General features: G+C 33.4%; 1 long non-coding RNA gene across 1 annotated transcript; it reads right to left on the reverse strand.

Annotated features, from left to right (window-relative positions):
* Positions 1-1,442: 1,442 nt before the first annotated feature.
* Positions 1,443-18,295, reverse strand: LOC111508816 (uncharacterized). The gene is made up of 4 exons (XR_002722562.2): positions 18,162-18,295; positions 16,240-16,398; positions 5,316-5,465; positions 1,443-1,835 (listed from the first exon to the last, which is right to left on the reverse strand). It is a non-coding gene; the product is annotated as an uncharacterized lncRNA (long non-coding RNA).
* Positions 18,296-18,446: the final 151 nt, after the last annotated feature.

Here is an 18,446-nt window from a genome sequence, read left to right on the forward strand (position 1 = left end):
GATATATGGACAAAGGAAATAAATCGTTTAAATGAAGAACATGTCAAACGTTTTTCAATTTTGAAATGGACTGCAAAGAGTTTTTTAAATTTGTCTGTTCTACACCAGATATTTCAAAATCTGTTCGTTCAAATGTGAAATAGAAGTTCAAAGTAAAATAAAAAGTTCTCCCGGATTCAGAGAGTTAAGAGGTGGTAACCCTATTAACAACCCAGGCAAAAGTATGCATCTTTACTGCCTTAGTTTGAAGAAAACTCTTCAGGAGGTTCTGGAAATACAAGATTGTTTGGAATAACATTAATAACTTCAAAAACACGAAAGGAACGAATTATTTCACTCAATTTTTATTGTTTCGTTAGGTTTCTGAAATTATTGACTCCATTTTGACATCATTCAAATCTATCAAATCTGTATTTGAGTTATTTTATTCAATCCACTGATTATCTCAGTATGTTTCATATTTCATTGAAAAAGAATGAAACATTAATAAGAAAACCCCAAATTCCAGACCTTTAATCACATAATATATGAAATTTGGGTTGTTTCAACTCTAATAACTATTCATATTACTGAACGAATTGAATGTTTTTGGGCTCTGGTATCATGTAGTCACCCGTTTTCAGTAGAAGCCATTTCACATAAAGTGGTCGATGTCGAAACTCGGCTTAGTACCAAACCGCCCTTATTGGGGATCCTCATTTATATTTGAGGAATTGGGTTCAAAATTTCCACTGCTCCGATAGATGGAGTCTTTATAAGTGATTCGTGATACCCTTTTCATAATTAACACTGCCATTTCAGGATGTTTTTCTGTATGATGTACGAGTTTGATAATACTTCAGTGAAAGGTTTTCTCAAAGCTTCCAACTTCAATTGTGATCAATTCTTACTGAAGATACAATTATAACTTAACATGGACATCTCTCCCTACAAAAACGCAGTCGAAGAAGTCGACAGAAGACGAATAAACGAACATCAAATTTTGTTTCTGGTGACTTTACCACCAATAGTAGTTTTATCCTTGGTACTTCATTGTTGAAGGAAAATCATTCTGAATTATTAACATTGTTATTCGCAATTTTTATTGAAAAAAAAATTAAAATATGTATAAGTGACTCCTGAAAACTGACTAATGTAATTCACGATTGCTGCTGTGTGTAGAAATGAAGGTAATTAGAGATAAAATTTTGACAAGGTATCAAATGTTACATTGTTGCTTGATAAAAATAATTACCTTTAATTAAACCGTAAAAAACATACCAATTAACTCTACCAATACCTGTAATTTATTGTGATGATAATTCGAACTAGAAGCAAATTAAAATAAATGCACTTTTCCATGATTTTCGAAAATAATGGATGAAATTACCCAAATTGTATTTATTGTATATCCCGATCTGAAGTAATGTATAATCTATAATATAGTAATCTATAGTATCTAGTAATCTATAGTAACACTTTGGGAATGTCAACATTATTCGTTATTTTATACGCACGAAACAAACATATTCGAGGTACTTCAGGTATGAAATGAATTTGTGAAGTAACAATAATTCCGATTTGTGTGTTACATACAGTTGGCTGATATACTACAGTTTCTTCATTTATAATTGATTGAAGATACAATCCTTCAAGTTGGTCCAAACAAGCCTCCAAGTTGGTCACAAGTTGGTCTTCCGGACGGCTATTTGCAACTTTCCACCATCAAAAAATGTCACCATTCCTTTGGACACCACTAACAAATCCTCCCATGACATAACTCGTTTACATATATGGCAATACTAATGTGTTCCTAGCGAATTTCTTCTGAGTTAATGTAGTGGTGGAGAAATCGTCTGAAATGTACGAACAAATTATGACAATTGCATGGTAATTTAATCTGATTTTAGATAATAATGGTCTTTATTGGGTGAAATGGAATATAACAACCAAGAGGCGAAGTTCAAAACTGCAGTGTAGAACACTACAGGTGTATTCTAATACCGCTTTACCTACATTCGTAATATATACGACATGCAACTGAATGCTTTCATAAATCAACGATATATTTGTTGAAAACGACTTCGATACCATTAAATTGACAAAACTTGGCACTACATCACTACAAATTATAAAACAAAGTTAGTACCCCCGCTGCGTTTGTCTGTCAGTCTGTCTAAACACGAAAAACTCGAACGGGTTTCCATAGGTTTCCACCAATGGACAGGATGATGGCGAATGGTTTGTGTGAATAATTTATTAATGTATGGTGTTAGTTGGTTGAAATATGACGATATTTCATCAAAAACACCACCTCACTTCTCTAACATAGGAGAAAACAATTCACTACATATTATTCTTTTTTTATCGGTCAACTAAAATTTTCGTGACAGCATATGCCTAATTTTCGAGGATACCCCACTCACATTTCCATTTCAATATTTGAAATAATGGTCGCTTATAATGTGGTGATTGGAGAGCTATTTAGACAGCTTGCGAAATGTAACTCGCAACAAAACTTTCCTTTGTCTGGAGTCAAAACATCCACCAGCTTCAGGAAGTTGTTAATATTAAAAATTACTTCAGCTCCATAGTTCAGCATGAGGTTTGGATTATCTTTGTTGAGATCAAGACTTAGCCAGTCACTGTGCTGGAGTTAGGGTTGAGTGTTTACACAGCAGAAAATTAACTTTGCCCTTTATTTTCATATGTAAACCTTAAAATCTAATATTTATTGGGTTCTTTTGAATGTGGAAATAATAAAGACGATTATTATTTTCATTGCTATTAATGATAAATACTGATACTGATCATGTCACTAGTTTAGAGTTTCCTTTGCAAGAAGGGTGATGTCGCCCTATAGCACCCAGGTTGTCGATTCATTACAAAAATCGAATTTTCAGAATTAAAATTTTGGTTTTGGTTTCCGTGAAAGCAGGGAAGCTTTTCCTGTGATCGCCCCTGATGGATAGTCTGCTTGATGTCCTCGACAAAAGAAAAGTAGATCTGCAAGCTTATGCAGATGATCTTGTCATCTTGGCACGTCCACGTCGGGGAGGATAGTGTGTAATATCCTCCAAAGTACGATGTGACAATCCCCTTCACTAGAAGGAAAAAGTTGGATGATCTAACGCCACTTTTCCTCAATGGTGAGGTCATTCCATTTGGAACGGAGGTGAAATATCTTGGCGTTGTCCTTCATACAAAACTCATCTGAAACGCTCATTTGGAAAAAGTTTTACACAAATGCAGAATATCCCTATTGACATGTTGAAGGATTTGTGGTAAAACTTGAGATTGCGGTCCTAAACAAATCCATTGGATATATGTAATGATCATCCAATGATCACTTATGGGGCAATCGCCTGGTGGCCGAAGGCTTTACAGAAAACACCTCAAGCAAAGCTCTCTGGCTTACAGAGACAGGCTTGTCTGGCTATCAGTGGTGCCATCAGTTCCACATCATCAGCAGTCATGGAGATCCTTCCAGAACTACCTCCTCTCCACATTATTCTGGAGATAGAGGCTAGATGGACTGCATATAAACTTGTGCACATCGCTGATCACACAAAGCAATCTAATGCAGAGTTCACTAGACTGCTGGCTGACTCTGAAAGTCATAGCATTCTGGTAATGACTTCTGTCATTATGCCTCCATCTGTCAACTACGAACTCCCTTATACAGTACTTTTCCCGAGTAGTGAGGATTGAATCATCCGGGAGAAGGAAATTTTAAAAGCAGATAGTTGTTGGTTACCAGATGGATCAAGAACACCTTCGGGCTCTGGTGACAGTGTTTTAAGATTCAGAACCATTACGGAAATATCAATCTGCCTAGAGACCTATGCAACTGTATTTCAAGTGGAAATCTATGGTATTGAATTGTGTGTGTAGAGTTTGGTAGAATCCAACCTCACACACAAGTCAATGAGGATGTTGTCTTGCATTCAAGCGGCGTTGAAAGCTTTTGGCTCCTTCCAAGCTAAGTTGATAGGAAATTGACAAAAACGACTGTACTCAATAGGAAGACTTAACAAATTGTCTATGGTCTGGATTCCTGGCCACAGTGACCTGGAAGGCAATGAGGCTCCTTTGCAAAGGAGAGTGCTGCAAGTAGTTTCATCAGACCAGAAACTGTCATTGGCATTGCTTTGTGTTTCGCCAAACAAACACTGAACACCTGGATGCCAAGAAGATTTAAAGACTTCTAACAAAATCTTTCAGAATTGGCTCACTCCAAGGTGTTCATTCACCCTTCGAAGCTTAAAACCAAACAATTGTTGATCTGCAGTAGGGATGAACTACGATGTCTAACAGGCCTCCCTACAGGTCACTGTCGTCTGAATCAGCATATGCAGAGACTGGGACTGTCGCCTCTGTTTGGAAAATGATGAAACAGCAGAGCGTATACTTTGTGCCTGCCCCGCTGCGGACCGAATAAGGTTTTCAGAGTTTGGTAGGACCACACGTTCAACATATAAACCAATCGGCTTCGTCAAGAAACTGGGTTTATTTGGTCGAGTTTGAATGAGTTGTGGGTTGCAACCTGTTCAAAGTGACCTAACCCAACCCAGCCTAACCTAATCTAACCTATCTCAACATTTCGGAGGCTAAAATCTGCCTGCGTCTTCATATGACAGATAGAATTGACAACTTACTGATAATCACTACATTTTTCTTTGTGAAAAATTATTAAACACAGCCCTTTCAGATTGTGGAAGGTGACAAAACCCAAAATAATCAATTGAAATACACCTATCGAACCATATATGATATGCTCGGATTCTTTAAGCTTCTGACTTTGTTGGGTGGTTCTTGATGATTTTTTTGTGTTGTTGCGTAGTGTATATTGAACTTCATATGTGTGGTTTGCAGTATTTACCAATTTCATAGAGAAATTAAATAGACAGAATGAACCTGAAACACACTTTTCAACGTCGCACTTTATTATAAGACAGGTAACTGTAAAGTGATTCTTTCTCATCGTATCCTTCAACTATAAATATGTGAATAAAGTAATTGATCAATTGAAGTTTTTCAACAGGATTTTGTATCACACAGTGTTTTCAATTTGACTATTAGATTTGTGGATTTCTTCACATTCGTTGCATATTAATTTTTCAAAGAATAACCAAATGATATAGGACATCATTTACCACAGAAAAATATATTTTGCCACACTTTTCGATAATGGAACAAACAAACCAGCTTTCTTCCTGGTAGGTTTATCACGTCTCCATCAATGTTACCGTTATGAACTATTAATGAAATGTTCTAAATTTTCAAAGGCATTTTGTAAGTTCTTGACAAGCAAGTGTCTGATTTCAATCCTCTACCTCCATAAACGGCTCTCATCGTGATTTCCTGCAAGTCATTTCCTGCGGCGCTCAGTCCTGTCCTGCTGACCACCCAAGCCGCTAAATTCATTTTTTCTGACTGCCGTTCTTCCTAATTACTTCGCTTCCAGCCAGTTTCGTTATACTCATCTAAAAATTTATTGCAAATTAATACGAGAAATTTTAAAAGACTGTTCGAGATGAAGGCTTTTTCTGTAGAATTAGTGAGCTGTCGTCTCTGGTTATTAAGATAAATCTTTGCAGGCGTTATTGGTATTGGTGTGGAAATTTGGGGTTTCGCGATTTTTAATATGGGAGGCATTCCGTGTTTGTTGATTGTGGTGTTGAGTGAACTGGTCACTCGTCGTATCGTACTTCGTTATCAGGTTTCAGTAATTGTTTTTTAATTTTTTTCAACTAATCCTGATATTTCGGTCCTATTTGTCAGAAGGTCGCAAATACATTAGTAGAAAGGGATGCAAAAGTGGAGTTCATTTCATTCAGGAAAACTCTGAAATTCATCAATTTTTCGGGAGTTCATATACTTCGAATTAAAGTTATTTTTGTTTTTCCTGAATTGAATAAGTTCAAAAATCAAATAATGACTTGCAGAATCATGTATAATATTTCTACTGGAATATTTATTGCTCCATTGACAACAGTTGAACGCAATATACAAATCAAAAATTGAATAACTCATGATGAAACATTCATTAGATTTCACACACATAAATTTAAGATTTCCGATTGAATATATTTCATCACTTTCACCCAATATGATATATTTTACAAAATTACCACTAGATAGCGAATAAGATGAAGCTACCTAATACAGTCTATCAATGGCTACCATCCTGAACGCAGTCATCTAGAATTCGTTAATTTTTGAACATCCCTGGTCAGTATGTCGGCAAGTTTTGTGAAGATTTCAGTACAAATAATGGATCAGAAAAAGTATTTCTATAACTTCTTTGCTCAACATTGTGAACAATAATCTTTGAATTGTTTTCTTAAATTTGAAGTTTGGTCAGACAAACGCTTGTGGGATATTCAAAAATTGCATGCACTTAGACAACTTCATAACCCACATGGGTGTGACCCTTTTACTAATAAGGGAATTTTGAAGTAATTGAATTAAGTCAACATCAGTAAAGTATTCTGTCGTTCACTTCATAAATGATGAAAGTGGGTAGAGTTGTTCCCATCCACAAAAAGGGAAATCGTGACATAATTTCTGACTATAGGCCAATAACGATACCATCTATATTTTCAAAAATTTTTGAATACTCATTTTCAGACCGTCTGTCATGTTTTCTTGACTCTAACGGAATAATCTCGGAAAATGAGCATGGGTTCAGACCGAGAAAGTCAACCACCTCTGCAGTAAACCGCTTCTTTAGCGAAATAATGCGAGTTCCATGTTGGAATATTTTGTGATCTCAGCAGGGCATTCGACTGTGTGAATAATAATATTTTGATAAAGAGGCTATTGACTTTCAACAAGCAACCTAAAAAATTACTTGTTACAAGATGTTTTTATTGAACAGATAAATTATTTTCAGAAAATATCTCATAAGAATATTCTGTTTAAAATATGTTTCTGTTTTTCCATTAACCAGCTGTCGCACCCCTACGAACGACAACCCTCAGAATTTGAAACTTGTGCGAGCTAAGGATTGAAGAGGTCTTACCTTTTAATGTGTGATTCCTAACATTGTCATTATTGTTTCTGTTATATTTTACATGTTTATATGTTTATATATATTTTCAACGGCGAGTCTTTGAATGTGATATTGTTAAATCTACCTTGTATGTTTTTTTTCTAGACTTGACCATTCCAATTCAATGTTTTGTCTCTTGGGAAATACATTATTATTGTTATTATTATTAAACATTCTGAAAACCTTCACAACTTTCTGTTGGAAAAGATTTTCTCACAAAAGAACACGTTTCGACAACCATGTTAGTATCATCAGCAGATAACTTGAACTAGTTTTAGTTCCTCTACTAATGTCACTCTCTCCAATAGATATCTATAATATTTTGAATGTGATAGTCGAATCCTTTCATCTCACTTTTACTTTCTGCAGAAAAGAAAAGTCATTGTATGATGGCGTTTCTGAATAATGAGAATTGTTTCATTGTTTCCGTACCGATATTTAACTTCCTCATCAGTCATTCTTAGCCTACCAAAATGAAATGAAGAAAAAACAAGCATGTATGAAAATTTTGAATAGGACAGGTCCCAACTTAGACTCCTGAGGAACAGCAGATTATGAATCTAATCAAAAATTTTTTTATTCTTGTATTGTAGTATTGAAGGCTTCACATCGAATCTTTAAGAAATCCTACTCAGAGTTGATATAATTTAGCAAATCAAGCACAGAAGTTTTTCCTGGAAAACCGAACTGATAGTGGATTGATTGTTGCACTAAATTTTGGTGTGAATACGTCAGTTGAACAAGTTCCAAAAACGTTTGGTACGATACTTGAGATGGCAATCATTATGTATTTTTTATACACTTTCGCTGCCAGCTTAATGCATTTTAGTTATTCAACTGACCTATCTAGAAGGCGAGAATGCTATAAGCTATTACAAAAATGATAGAAATAAATTCCGATGGCACTTCAAATCATTATATTGATTACAACAGCTTGCTCACTCTTTCGTAAACAAAGAAAGCAAAAATGGATTACTAAATGAATGTGATAGGATTATTTAGTACTCAGGTGATTTGAAAATACTATGTTTTATTATGGAACATCATTCAACTTGAATCGAGATAATCAGTAGCTTGCGGCAACCTGATCTAATTGAACGCATTGGAGTCTAAGGAAGTATCATGAGACGAGCAACATTCAGGACAAGGACGTGCTACAACTGCTGCTTGAGATTGATAATGACGAGGTTAGAATGAGGACCAGGTCCAAGAATCGAATCTTACCGTCGAAAAGAATTGTGTGAAATAATGAAGGGAGGTTTATTGAATGATCAAGTTGTTCTCCTAACTAGTCTTTCTCTATTTTTGTCAAAACACAAGCAAGCTACGGTTCAAACATTCACTCATATAATAATCAATCACTAACTTCAACTGCAAGCAGCTTCATCGGACCAGAACCTGCCATTGTCATCGCTTCAGACTTTGCCAATCAAATATTAAACACCTCCATGAAGATTTGTGGAATTCTGGCAAAATCTTCCAGGATTGGCTCCATCCATTCTCTCTTAGCTTGAAACTAAACAGTTTTTGGACTACAGTAAGCCATAGTCATGACTGAGACTCACAAACTATTTAATTTGTGTAGAATAATCAGTGATTTATTGTCCACATCATTCATTTCGAAGCACGAAAACTGCATTATGTAAAGTTCAGTGACTTTGTCGAATGTAACCAACGTTAACGTTTTTTTTCATGTTATGCTACTTATTTATAATGATAGTAATCAATAGACAGTGTCCCGGTAATATTTCACAAATAAATTGCAGACACGTGCATGGAAATGTTTTTAATTCCAAAGCCTTCGATTAATTTAATTGAGGAATAATTTCACTCACTGATGGTGTAAGAAGTCTAGGTGTTGACATAAATTATTTATAATAAGGGACCAAGTGATAATTGAACATAAAACGTATTGATTACTTATAAAATGGAAGACGGAAGAGGCAAACAAACATGCTCACTTAATTGAACTGAAAGGTCATTAATGTCATGTTCTTTCAATACTGAAGAGCGAGAAAAATGTAGGGGCTAAGAAGCTCTTTAGTCATGGTTTTACAGTTATCAAATAAATCGATGTATTAGACCGACTAAAATGAATAGAAATCGGTATTTTTAATAGATACTTATGATTGTGATAATAGAATTTACCTAAAGGCTGCAATAATGTTTACAGTTCCTATGTATTCAAATTCATTCAATGAAAATTATATCATCTCATCTGAAAGTTCATCATAAGTTTTGATTCTTGTATTTTTATACTTTAATAGAGTTGATGCCTGATTTTTTGTAGGATTTTGATATGTAAATTTGGGGTAGCTGTTATATTACCAATGATACTTTGTGAATTTAAACTCTGAAATAATTACTCATGTATTCTGAAATGATTTCTGTAAGAGATTTTGTAACTGAAACCAAACAGTTCACGAATAGTCCGATTTTGAATTATCAATGTGGTTTGAACATGGGTAAAGGTTAAATAGAATGTTGTTTGTTTTGTTAGTGTTGAGCGTTAGTTTATTTGATGACATAGAGGTCATGGCATTATACTTTGGCTGATCTTCAAATTAATTTTTTGGTTATATATAATGCTAGTATCATCTGCGATTAGAGTGACCACTGTAATAACACAAATCAAAAAAGGAAGGGTCCTAGAAGTAAACCTTGTGGTAAACTTCACTCACCACTCCCTATTTGAGTAATGGTAATGTATTAAGTGGTTTTATTTCTCTAAGACGAATGTTTGTAATTTCGGGAGATTTTTCCTGAGAAGTGATTGATAATATATATGATTTTTGACTTTTCTGATGAGGTAATTATCATATTGAAATACAAAACCTTTGCACGATCAATGGTAATTTTCAGAACGTATTTTTGTTTACCCATATAATCACAATAAAAATATGTTGAGATTATACTTTGACAATGAAGCCTTTTATGACATGAATGAAAAGAAATTGCGAGATTTCTAGGTTGTAGATCAACAAACAATGCTGTTGTATTATTTTCATCATCATCAAGAATCAATTCTGTTCTGATCCAGGAAAGCAATACGAATAAAACATCATCAGACAACAGGTTGGACTTGGTGGTAGTTTAGGTTAGGTCAATGCTTCATCTTGTGATGTTATCCAGACAACATCAACAACTTTAACGAATATCGATTATTCGAAAGGGGATTAACATTTCCACAGTACTCGTAAGTGTTATTACACAAATTCTTAAGGGCACTTTAATGAACTACTTCATCTCTGAAATTAAAATTATTCCTCAACATATTAAAATTTTTTTTTTCAACGTTTGTTCAGATAGAAACACCATTTTTCAAGATTACTCGAAATGAATTATATTTTTAAATTTTTGTATCTAAATCATTAAAAGCCGTACGATAACTATAGGCAAATGTTCTTCTGCAATTGACACTATTACGTCTTATTTACACAGAAGAGGTTGTCAATCCAAAATCTGTAATTTCTCTCGAAGTTTTCTACGAAGATTGGTGACATTCAATTTTCTGCAATTCAATTTTTCTTTTTCATTTTTGCAGAGTAATAAATACCCCGTCTGAAGCACGTAGCATTCTGAAAAATCCCCGCAATAGATTTTATAAACCAGAACACTTGATTATAAGTCCAGTGATATTCTGTTTTTTATTATTATTTCTGATATAATGATATGCAGAATAGTTGCTGAATATTTTTCAGAAAAGAAGTTTATGAATCCATTTTATCGTCAGAACTTGGTTTGGGGCAATAAAAATGTTTGTATCCAAAAAGGTCAAAGAGTTATCATTTTCATCTTCCGGAGTAATTTTAGTGTTGAATAGAAGCTTTGAAATTCATCATCGATTCCTGAATTTTCTTTTTTGGGAATAAAAAAAAACGCTTAAGCTATAATATATCTTTGAAAACAAGCAACTGAAAATAATACTATTTTCAAGCACTAGTTTAGTAATTTGGACATGACTGAATCAGAATCATTGTAAAATTTTGTAACCGTGAAATTCCGTGATAGAAGCAATGAAAAGTTGGAAGAACGTAATAAAACTATACACGGGCAATGTTATGTTTGATTCTCGATATTTCTTTCAATATTTCATTTGTGAGATCTAAGTATAAGAATATTGTTCAAGAAATATCTCAAATATAGAAACATATAGTCATACGGAAATTATCTACCTCAAGAAATTCAAAAGAGTACATTCTGTTCATCGTTTTGTCTTTATAGAAATCTGAGGATGGACTTGTTGACGTCTGTGATCTTAATCCAAACCTTTCAGAAGTTAATATTATTGCTTTCCATAAATTAGAATTCAACAGTTCTTGAAAATAGAGCGTAGAACATAATTAGAACTAATTAAGTCAAATTTTGATAAAATAACTTTCGTTAATGAGGACAAAATACCGAATCCACCATCAATAACCAAATTCGTCGAATAGAACTCTCCAAAAAGTTGTTGACCCTTCATCGAATATTCGTTAATGTTATTCACACGCTAAGGCGATTATGAGTCAAAAGCTATAAAACTCGGTGTACATTCCTCCTCGTATATACCGGCTTGATTTCTTCCAAATGGTTTTTCGGTATAAAGTGAGAACTTTATTGCGCCTATTTATATTCCGATGCATAACCTATAGCCAAGTCTCTTTAATTTATACATTTTGATGGGCCAATACAGAAGTCTTCGTTAAAAGCGTTCGTGATGTTATCACTTATTATCTAATCATTCTTGCGTAGGTCGCTTGATAAAAGGGACGATCAATGTTCCAAAGTTTTCTCCGATGGTATAATTTGAAAGAGATCGAGAATGAGCAAGTGCTTGTTGAGGGTTTGGAATTCCATTATCGAAAAGAGTTAATAGATTTAAAAAAGAAGAGTAGAGAAAATAATAGAGTGTAAAAATGATGTTTTAAAGAGTTGAAACGAAAATGAAAATAGTATTACAAAATATAAGAATATATTTTTGAGTAAGAAAAGTTTTGGATTTCTAACTTCTTCATCTTTATATAAAAAATGTGGGAATATTCCAAAGAAGGGAAGAAATAAATCAATTTAAAAAATTAGCTCAATACAAGGATGATATAAACATTTTATTACACGAAAGAAACATACTTTCTAAAAATTTTTTACATATGAATACTGAATTATACAAAAACACTTTTCTCCACTCAGTTTCTATTCCAAACATTCGTTATGGAATTGAATCAGATATCATTCACAGAATTGCTACATAATATAGTAAATGAAAGAGGTAGCTAATATTTCAATTCAATCTAGATAACATTATAAGATGAAGCACTCAGTTTTAATAATAATAATAATAATGATATTCTTTAGTTCCGTAGAACACATGATTACAAAAAGGATGAGATCCATCAAATATGCTACAACATTTTCTATGCAAACTGAAAAGGCGGAGTTCATCTTGAGCACCTGGAGTGCACAAAAATGGCCTTCCACTCAAGTGCAATGTCAGCAAATAGAAAATATTCTGTCACGAACAGTATCTACCGAAAACCTTGAGAATACAGTGAGTCGACAGAAAAACGGGCTTCATCAACAAAATATCAAGTGGTTCAAACACAGGGTGGAACACTAGTTTTGCCTTACTCTTAGAAAGCCTCATACGGCAGGGTGGAGATCCAAAACCCAGGAGAGTAAAATGGTAGAGGAAGTCTCCATATAAAATTAAAACCCCTGAGATAGGTATTTTGACAGGTTATTATTTTACGTGACATTTGTAATTTCAGAGAAATCTATAAATTTAAAAGTTACGATGCTTTTTCTATTTGAAATTTCTATAGCAAATATTATATTATTGAAATATCCATTATTGAAGTTCAGAATATTATAGTTTCATAAATATTCAAGGTAAAAGATCGCTTTTACGACAGTTACTCCTATAGGGTTAGTCAACAAGATGCCCTCGGTCCATTGCTATCAGGGAAAACAATTTTTCGAATTTTTTTCGCAGTCATATCAATGAATACTATCTTTTGAAATTATTTCGTTGCATACTGGGTGATTCAGCCGAGCGTGGTCAACCAAAGTTATATTATATATTATATTAAATGGAACACCCAGTATGTGAATACGTCACTCTCAACCCTACCTTTCCATTTTTAATTGAAATGATCGTGGAGGTATTCCCAAACCTCAGTTTTAAAATGTGATGCACCGTCTTGTCGTAGCCACATTCTAAGTCTTGCTCCATTTGGAACCCCGTCCAATGAATTCGAAAACTCATGGCGAAAAAATCTTACATATTTTCATCCAGTGAGATGCCCTTTCAAAAAATGCGGACCAATTACTCTTTTTCTGAGAATTCCACCCCAAACATTCAGTGACCAACGCTGTTGATGGCTCAGTCAACGAACAAAATGGGGGTTTTCCGTTGCATAATAATGCATGTTATGCCGATTCACTTGATTGCTATAGACATGCGGGTAGTAAATTAAAAAAAATAGTATCTGCAAAATGGGTTTTTCTGGAATAACTTGGCAATATTGCAATGGAAATTCGAAAACAAAAATTTCTTAGAGAACTAAAAAATATGGAATCAAATGACGTTTTTATATACTGGGTGTTCTATTTAAAAGAATATAACTTTGGTTGGCCACGCTTGGCTGAATCACCCGGTATGCGACAAAATAATTGGAAAGATAGTATTTTTATGACTGCAAAAAAATTGAAAGTTCGAAAAATTGTTTCCTTTGATACCTAGGGAATCGTGTTGACTCACCCTGTATATATGACACTCTCAACTTCATTATTCAATACCTCAATATCTGTGCAAGTAGGTTCCGTCATAACGAACTAAAATATTCATCATATCAGCTTGTAAAACATAATTTCAGTCAAGGGATCAGTAGAGTGCTGTTTTAGGTAAAGTTGGCAATGACTCCGTGTATCTCAATTGCATGTTAACACTGCACATACTCAAAAATTTCAATCTCTTGAATCTCAAGTTTGAAGGAACATTCTCTCAGGAGAAAAAATCACAATACTTTCTTCAGAACTGTAAACTTAATATTCAATTAATGGGTGGTCCTGTGTAAGTATATCGTATTAAAAGTATTTGAGCAAATGCGAGACACTTCAAAATCGTAATAATAAGACGAATCACGGAGTTTACAAAGTCACCATACTGTATTGTGGCCTTAGAATAGTAAACGACACTAACCGCCCCCAGTCAAGGGTTTATCGACTCACAATACCGTTAACAGGTCATTGTCACTACACGGAACAATGTTGTGATTTTTTCAATCAGCGGACAACAGTTCCAAACCAATGAAAATATTAAAGGCCCGCAATAAAACAACCATAAACCCAGACGAGACACGTAATTCGTCACTGCGTAACGATTTGACAAGTCCGAATGTCTTCTGCCACCTACGATTTACACGGGATATTTGGGTCGTAATTCTAATTCTCGTAAAGAAAAAATGGCCATACACCAATTCGAAACCACTTGTAGTTTACACACCTGTTTTGTCCATAAAACATTAAAGTTACGGCTTTATGATCGATTTAGCAGTAAAAGTAGTCGAGGTGTTTATATTCTCAACAAATTACGGCTTCTACATAAAATACTCTTCCTTGAGGGGAAGCATCTCCATTAGGCGATTGTTTTCATAATTGTTCATTGTGATTTGGTAGATACTGATTATTTTGAGAAAATCAACTCTAGAAAACTTCTTTCTGGGTGGTACTGCAAGGGAACTCAGTTAGGAAATAGTCGGGGAATGTCACTGATTTTTGAATAAAATTTACGGAAAATTCAGAGGAGGTTTGGAGAAACTCTTTATCTTCCTGAAGTACTCTATAACCTCGCCATTTCCAATTTTTACACCTACACATTAAAAGGCAAAGCAATAAAACTTGCAGTTAAAAAATTAACTCACCTCATAAGGGCAGATTATACATTTCTTGAACCTAATCATATGTAATTTTCTCATATATGGTGGGTAGATGGTTGAAGAGCCTTATCGCCATAGTAAAAAAGCTTTTATGAGTAATTGCCAGTCGATGTTGTGGCATAAGAAGATTGTGGCCATTTCTGGCCAAATATTCATGGTTGCGATTAACCTGAGAGGTGTTATTTTGTGTCTTGATATAGACAAGACATTGAAATATGTAATAGGGCCATAATGGTTATTATATTAAATTTTTTAAATAGAGGTCTACAGCGGTCGGTTCGTTCTGCCCTTCCCAGGATTCTAATAGTTCTAATAGCCGTTTTTTGTAAAATGAATATTCTTTCCCAATTAGTTGAGAGCCCTCAAAAAACCAATCCGTATGACATTCAATAATTGAATAGAACTGGCCGATACTTGATGTCATTTGATATTGAAATTGTATCCAACCCTTTAACATTTTTGACATAACAACGATAAGCAATACCAGAAAAAAATGAAATAATTATTCGAGTTTGTATTTAATTTCGAACTAGAAAGTGAAAGAAAGTAAATTAATATGCTTACATTATGAAATTAATATGCTTACATTATGAAATCTACAGCTGCCGGACTGAGTTAAGGCCGATGAGAAGCACCTCCCTCAAGATGTGCAGTAGATGTGTAGAAATCTGTTATCAGTCTGTTAGATTATTCGAGCCGTAACCGTAAAATTGCAAAAAAAAGTTTCTATTACTTTTTTTTTAATACTTTATTTGCCATACACCGACCCAAACTTTACGCAGATACAATTTCTCCCACCAGCCATGCGTGACTCATTCCGGTAGCTGTAACTGGATGAAGTTGTTAATGCTTATTTCTGTCATTTTCATGAGTATTATTCAATTGTCCTAAGTTTGAAAATTTCAAATAATCAAATTGTGTGTTGAGTTTGAACTTCTATAGTTTGGAACTGAATTAATACCTAAAAGAGTATTTTTTTCAGACATTGCCAATCGTTGTAACAAAAGAAACATTATTTTAGGAATTGTTAATTGGAAACAAATATCTGGAAGTACAAGTTGATTACTCGAACACTCAAAAAACAGCTGAAAAAGCAGTTTTAAAATTTGGGAAGCCACTAAGAAGCACTCCCGAAGTGACTGCAATAACAATTACAACGGATTTTTCTTTTGCCCATTTTACTTTGCAAAAACAAAAATTTCCTTATAATATATTCACGATATAGTAAATTTTACATAATTTTTATCACTTATTTAAGTGAATGTTTACATAATTATTATAACTTACTCAAGCTTGAATGATTCTAAGTGTTTGTATCGGACCTGGAGTTGACCTGAATTGGAAAAACGATTCCTTGATTTCTTGTGCTCTAGGTATATATTTCTTTCCTCTTCTATCTCCTGATTCGTCCTATAATCTTGTTTAACTACAACTTTCTTCATTCACCTAAAAAATCTTATTATTATGATTATTGCCAATTTTTTCGCCACGTTATTAGTCAATTCATATTAATTTTTACTCTGTTCTTTTTTATCAGGAAATTTGATTTTAAATAGACTCTGGGTTTTGTGCAATTTTTAACAACAATTTGAACAATTAAAAAAATAATGTTAGTGAATTTCAGTTAACTTTCTCTTGAACAAACCCTCAAAACTTTTTTCTTCAACAAAAATGATCAACGATTCCGATAATCTATACATACACATTCATCTTATAGATTTTCAATTGATATTACATCTATATAATTCTTTCGAAAGTTACGTATCCTTATTATCAAAATTCATATATGGCAAAATAACTGACCAACAAAAACTTGAATGATTTGAATCAACTATTAGCAGAAGACTTTTGATGTAGATCTGAATAATTTCAATATTATGAAACAGAAATTGAAAAATATATCATTCAATTAAAGTAATAAATCTATTAGTTCATTTCCCTTCTTTTAGTATATTCATCTTCCACGACTTGAGATTATGAAATTTGTAATTGTCAGTTCCGAACTGTAAAATGAGTAAACTTTGAAAAAAATGTTTCCAATCTGGAGTTTTATCTATATATGATGGAATCGGCCGATACTTGATGTAAATCCATAACTAACGTACTCTAAAAACACTTTATTGTGAGATTTTCACTAGATAGTTTTACAAAAACGCAACACATATTTCGCCATACAATGGCTTTCTCGGGCGTGTCTTAATAAGTAGTTATTAAGACGATTATGGAGTTTATACTTTTTATCTCTTGAAATCATCTGAATTCTTCTACAAAATAAAACCGATTGCGACAAAATATTGAATTTTAATGATTACCTATATTTAAATATATCCACTCTGTTCCTCTATATTACCTACAATTATTGATAAATATAAAGAATTTAGTGTATGTTTGATTATATGTAAAGTATCATCTATATAATAGTTATAAATATGGTTTGAATTTTCATCTTGGGCAATCAATTTGTAATATAGTGTTTACTCGTGTTATTTATTTAAATTGCCTTTAAAACAACTTTGAAGGTTACATGAGGTGAAAAAAATGGTAAAATATGTTTTTTTAACGCTGCGGTCATTTGAAAAATCAAATTGCGGTACATACTTCAATTAAAAGTGCATTTCATCTGACAAACGTTAAAAGTTCGTAAGTTACCATTTAATATCAAAATAGTTTTGATCTTCTTTTTTTTAACAAAAATATCTTAAATATATTCTTTTACATATAAACCTTATATTATCTTCAAGTTATCAGTAATTTGTTGAGCATTCTGGAGTTTTTCCAAATGAAATCAGTAACAAACAGATGAAGTAAATATTTTCTTGAAGATATACTGAAAAAAAGTACGTTTCTTGTGTGAAATTGTGAGAAATTCCTCATAAGTTTTACGTAATAAATGATATGAATGTTCGAATGGGTTCAGCAAATGTTATTTAAACTTTTTCAGTTTACAAAAATAATCACCTTGTGAAATTTCTCAGATTTTATTTTTCTACTCGGTAAAAATACTTTCTTCAATTTCTATTTCTGTGAATTGAAGCGGCGTGGACGCAATAGTAGTTCAGTAACTTTCCGGAATTCTGGTCAAAATAACCACGTCAACATTCCTAACTTAAAATATACAAAAATCCAACTTTGTTTTGTTTAAGGAAAAACTCACGTGTGTTCTGGTTAATGTAACTCTAGGCTAAAAGAGTATCCATTTGTTTACTCACCGAAACTTTTGTTTATTTCATTCAACACACCACGCACCATGACAGAGTCGTTTGTTTACGTTCAATGGCGTCGGATATCGAGAGGCCATGCTGATGAAGGCGTTTCGACTCTGAATTCGAATCAAACGGCAGCTGTTGTATGTTGCAGCCATAGGGGTCTTCTTCAATGGAGGGAAATTTAAATTCTAAGACTAGAAACAAAAACTCAATAACATTCCTTGTGATTAAATAAAAAAAAAAATGTATTATATTTCCATAATTTTAAATTTCAGTAATATAAAATAA

This window comes from Leptinotarsa decemlineata, unplaced genomic scaffold (genome assembly GCF_025532065.1).
Source record: "Leptinotarsa decemlineata unplaced genomic scaffold, Ldec_3_MD MMD2_tig00000026_RagTag_RagTag, whole genome shotgun sequence".
In the NCBI taxonomy this organism is placed as follows: Eukaryota; Metazoa; Arthropoda; class Insecta; order Coleoptera; family Chrysomelidae; genus Leptinotarsa; species Leptinotarsa decemlineata.